The sequence below is a fragment of the Dipodomys merriami genome, unplaced genomic scaffold, assembly GCF_024711535.1.
Source record: "Dipodomys merriami isolate MVZ:Mamm:240054 unplaced genomic scaffold, mDipMer1.0.p SCAF_151, whole genome shotgun sequence".
NCBI lineage: Eukaryota > Metazoa > Chordata > Mammalia > Rodentia > Heteromyidae > Dipodomys > Dipodomys merriami.
This window is the reverse complement of record NW_027202838.1, coordinates 1933315-1938762: the sequence shown is the minus strand read 5'-3', so window position 1 is coordinate 1938762 and position 5448 is coordinate 1933315. Positions and strand designations below refer to the sequence as shown.

General features: G+C 45.7%; 1 non-coding gene across 1 annotated transcript; it reads right to left on the bottom strand.

Annotated features, from left to right (window-relative positions):
* Positions 1–4130: 4130 nt before the first annotated feature.
* LOC138827203 (U6 spliceosomal RNA) lies at positions 4131–4233 on the bottom strand. Its single transcript, XR_011372005.1, has one exon. It is a non-coding gene; the product is annotated as a U6 spliceosomal RNA (small nuclear RNA).
* Positions 4234–5448: the final 1215 nt, after the last annotated feature.

Sequence of the window (5448 nt, the reverse complement as noted above, 5' to 3'; positions counted from 1 at the left end):
TGAACTCTGGGCCTGGGTGCTGTCCCTCAGCTCTTCAGCTTAAGGCAAGTGCTCTACCACTTGAGCTATGGTGCCACTTCTGGTTTTCTGAGATAAGAGTCTCATGGACTTTCCTGCCTGGGCTGCCTTTGAACTATGACCCTCAGATCTCAGCCTCCTGAGTAGCTAGGATTACAGGCATGAGCTACCAATGCCCGGATGTAAATTTTTGTATATAAACTCTTAGATATTATTGTTACACATTACAAGTGTCTAATAAATATATTTCATCTGTTTTATTTATTTAAAAATTTCTTTATTGAGATTAAGTGATTACAGAAATTTCACAGTATTGTGGGATAGCGATACTTAACTAAAGTCACAAACACATTTTAAGCTTCACAAAGCAAATTGTCATTATCATGGTTTATAAAGCTTATGAATGGTACAAACTTGGACAGTGCAACTATTTCTTCCAAATCGGTGATATGTACATTTTCATCTGTTTTATTATCATCCCCATTTCAAAGAAGACAAATGAGCTGAGTTCCTGGTGGTTCACACCTGTAATCCTAGCTACTTAGAACTGGCTGAGATCTGAGGATCACAGTTTGAAGTCAGCAGACAAATCCGAGAGACTCTTATGCTAAATTAACTAGCAAAAAATAAAGAACCGGAAGTGGAGATGTGGCTCAAGTGGTAGAGCTCTAGCCATAAGTAGACAAAGCTAAGCAAGAGCATGAGGCCTTGAATCCAAGTCCCAATACCCCCCACCCCCACAAGAAGAGACATGAAAGAAATAAAGGAGTGTTAGTTTTGCTATAAAGATAGAGAAATACAGAGTGTGGTGAATTTCCCCATGACTTATAAGGGATTAGTGAGTCTATGGCAGATATATCAATGTTTTGGACCATTTATAGTAACTCTTTCTCTCCATCCTCCTCCTCCTCCTCTTCTTCCTCCTCCTCCTCCTCCTCTATCTCCTCCTCCTCTGTGTCCTCCTCCTCTATCTCCTCCTCCTTTTCTTCTTCCCTCCCTCCCTCCCTCCCTCCTCCCTCCCTCCTTCCCTCCTCCCTCCCTTCCTTCCTTCCTTCTTTCCTTCCTTCCTTCCTTCTTTCCTTCCTTCTTTCTCTTTTTCTTTCTCTTCCTCCTATCTCCTCCTCCTATCTCCTCCTCCTCCTCCTCCTCCTCCTCCTCTCTCCTCCTCCTCCTCCTCCTCCTCTCCCTCCTACGTCTTGCCAGTACTGGGATTTGAATTGAAGGTCTCACAATTGCTTGGTTTGTTTGCTTGGCTGGTGCCCTACCACTTGAGTCACACCACCAGTCCAGTTTATGTTGTCTTCTTGGGTAGGCTATGCTACAGATGAGGACTGATTGTTTATACAAATTAACAAATACACAGCAGCAGACAATCTCAGGCCTGAAGTCATACTGCCGAAGAGCTGATGCAGCCGCCTCATTTCTAGCACTCATGAGAAGCTGATGTTCAGGTCCCTGATTTTAAGATAGAGAAAAAGACTCCAGAAGTTAAGAAAGTCCAGAGGGAGAGCAAAATCAGAAGCAGATACTGCTTCTTGTGCCACTGGGTGATGCCCTTTGCATCCTTATAGTAAGATTATAAGCAATACAACAAAAAAAATCGCTAACTTCCAAATGTGTCTACTTTTACTTTGTGTGTGTGTGTATGTGTGTGTGTGTGTGTGTGTGTGTGTGTGTGTGTGTGTGTGTGTGTGTGCACGTATGTATGCATGCACCAGTACTGGGTCTTGAAGTCAGAGCCTCATGCCCTTGTTTGGCTTTTCTGCTCAAGGCTGGTGCTCTACCACTTGAACCACATCTCAACTTCCAGCTTTTTCTCTTTGCTCATGGGGCTTGAACTCTGGGCCTGGGCACTGTCCCTGAGCTCTTCACCTTGAGGCCAGTACTCTACCACAGCGCCACCTCCAGTTTCCTGGTGGTTTATTGGAGATAAGAGTCTCACAGAACTTTCCTGCCCGGGCTGGCTTTGAACTGCGATCCTCAGATCTCAGCCTTCTGAGTAGCCAGGATTACAGGTGTGAGCCAGTGGTGCCTGGCTCAATCTGCTGCATGTTTGGGGTTCTCCTTTTTGGTCATTCATTCAGTCACTGCAGTAAGGTGCAGAGGAAAGAGGTGTTTGCACCCCCCCCCCCGCCCCCCCCCCCCCCCCCGCAGTGAAACTTTATCTCATAAACCAATTTGTCTTACAGACGTCAAATGTCAACAGGAACGGTTAAGCCAGTGAGTCATGCAGCAGAGAGAGAGAGAGAGAGAGAGAGAGAGAGAGAGAGAGAGAGAGAGAGAGAGAGAGAGAGAGAGAGAGAGAGAGAGAGAGAGAGTGACCCAGAGAATGAGAGGCCTTTGGAGTCAGTCTGTGTGAGTTCAGTGTCTGGTCCTTGGTAGCCATGTCAATTTAGGCAAAGTAATGAACTCTCTGTGAACTTAGCTCCTTAGGAGTTAAGTATGCTTCATTGATACGATTGCTATGAAGATGCCAGGAGATAATCTAATCATGTAGCAACACGCATGGGCCTTTTTTGTTTCCTATGAATTGGGAAGATTGTATTTGCGTAAACAGTACTTCAAATACACCACAGGGACAAGCATGGTGGTTCACACCTGTAGTCCCAACTACTTGGGAGGCTGAGGTAGGAAGATCAAAAGTGCAAGACCTTCCTCGTCTGACAAACAAATTAAAGGAAAAAAGGGCAAGAGGCAAGAAATAACCTTTCAAGTGCTAGAGTATTTCCTTTGCAAGCACCGGGCTCTGAGTTCAAATCCCAGAACCGTTAAAAAAAATAACAAGGCAGGGGGCTGGGAAGGTGGCTCAGTGGTAGAGTGCTTGCCTTGCATGCATGAAGCCCTGGGTTCAATTCCTCAGCACCACATAAGCAAAAAGCAAAAAGCCGGAAGTGGCGCTGTGGCTCAAGTGGTAGAGCGCTAGCCTTGAGCTGAAGAGCTGAGGGACAGCGCCTAGGCCCAGAGTTCAGGCCCCATGACCAGATCCCCCAAAAACAAAACAAAAAACAAAAAAACAAGGCAGGCTTTACGTTTGATGAGTGAAGCATTCTCAGAGCCTGGCACTAGATCCATAGCTATGGATACCATCTCTTAGCTGCTTTGCTTGCTCTAGCTACCTGCTAAAAGTGTAGTAAATGCTGTTATTTAATCCAGCGGCCTCAGAAGAAGGCATTTTGTCTTGCTGACAAGAAGATGATGATGTTCAGAGAATATGTGTGTGTGTGTGTGTGTGTGTGTGTGTGTGTGTGTGTGTGTGTGTGTGTGACTAGGGCTTGAACTCAGGGTCTAGATGCTGAACTGGGTCCTTAGATCTCAACCTCCTGAGTAACTCGGAAGCATGAGCCATTGGCATCCAGTTTCTCATTTTATTTTTATTAATATCTTTTTGTTGTTGTGGCTGTTTGTTGTTGAAGCTTGAACTCAGGGCTTGGGTGCTGTCCTGGAGCCCTTTTGCTCAAGGTTAGCGCTCTACCACTTTGAGTCACAGCACCACTTCCGGTTTTCTGGTGGATCATTGGAGTTAAGTCTGTCCGACTTCCCTGCCCCAGATGGCTTTGAACCGTGATCCTCAGATCTCAGCCTCCTGAGCAGCTGGGATGACAGGTGTACAAAGGGGTTTCAATTCAATATGTCAGTTTATGAGTACAATGTATCTTGATCCCTGTCCCCCCTTCCGTCATTCTCTCCATGGTAACCATTTTGTCAAACTGTGAGTTAGTTTTTTTTTTTTTTTTTTTATTGTTGTTGGTTGTGGGGCTTGAACTCTGGGCCTGGGCACTGTCTCTATCTTTTTCAGTTCAAGGCGAGTGCTCTACCACTTGAGCCACAGCGCCACTTCTGATTTTCTAGTGGTTTATTGGAGATAAGAGTCTCATGGACTTTCCTGCCTGGGCTGGCTTTGAACCATCAGACTCAGATCTCAGCCTCCTGAGTAGCTAGTGTGAGTTAGTTGTTGGAATCCTCCCCTTCATATACCATACTTTAATCACTATGTTTGTGTATAGATGCCTGTGACCCTGTATATATTGACATGTATATTTATACCTTAGATCTAACTCCCACCTATGAGAGAAATCATACCTTACTTTTGCCTGTCTGCGTCTGACTTACTTAAAAATATGGAATGCTTCCTGCATTCGTGTGTCATCCTTACACAGAACCATGCTAATTTTCTCCATATCATGCCAATTTTAGTATATGTGCTACCAAAAGGGAGTGAGGCATGATAAATTTGTTTTTGGTTTTGTTTTGTGTTTGGGCCATTTCCTGGGGCTTGAACTCAGGGCCTGGGCACTGTCTCTGCGCTCTTTGCTCAAGGCTAGCACTCTACCACTTGAGCCACAGCTCCACTTCCAATTGTAATGTTTCATGCGATACAAACTACGCTAACCAAGCAACTGGTGGTTCACACTTGTCATCTTAGCCACGGAAGAGACTGAGATCTGAGGATCATGGTTCAAAGCCAGCCTGGGTAGGAAAGTCTGTGAGACTCTAATTTCCAGTGAACCACCAAAAAAGCCTGAATGGGGCTGTGGCTCAAGTGGTAGTAGAAGTTTTTTGGGGGGGGGGGTCCTTCCATCTCTCACACTGGAGATCAGAAGCAGGGGATACACACAGCCTTTCTTTTGTGAGTCTGAACATGCTGTGTTTATTTATTGACTCTGACTAAGGAAGTGGAGGAAGGGTTAGGGTCTTGTTCCTGTTTGAGTCTGCCCCAGGGCCATCATGCTGTTTTCTTGGGTGAGTGCCTGAACAAAGCTATGCCAGGCATTTGCTTTAGCTGCATTGCAGGCATACTGCCTTCCTCTGCTCTTCTACCAGCCGATCGTGAGTTTATCGAGTGATCAAACCCTGGGGGAGCCCTGCCAAGGGGAGTCAGGGCTGTCCGATTGCATTTGCTGCTTCGTGGTTACACGGCAGATTTTGAAAGCACGGTCTCAGGTTTCAGAGAAGGCGGGAACAAGCAGCGACGCGCACTGTGAGCTTTTGCTGGTTTCTTCCTGAGCAGTAGCAGCACTGCTGTTCTAGGCCCATTCCTGTACCAGCTCCATGAGATACAGTCTGGGCTGGGGCTTTGGATTCATGTCTGCTGAAGCCTCATGTCAGGCTTGCATTGATCTGAGGTTAGATCAAGATCCCCATTATCCATACAGCTGTTTCTACTAGACCCACAGTCCCAACTTCTCCTTCTTTCTGCCTGCCTGCCTGCCTTCCTTCCTTCCTCTCTTACTTTCCTTCCTTCCTCTCTTTCTTTCTTTCCTTCCTTCCTTCCTTCCATCCTCTCTTTCCTTCCTTCCATCCTCTTTCTTTCCTACCTTCCTTTCCTTCCTTCCTTCCTTCCTTCCTTCCTTCCTTTCTTTCTTTCTTTCTTTCTTTCTTTCTTTCTTTCTTTCTTTCTTTCTTTCTTTCTTTCTTTCTTTCTTTCTTCCT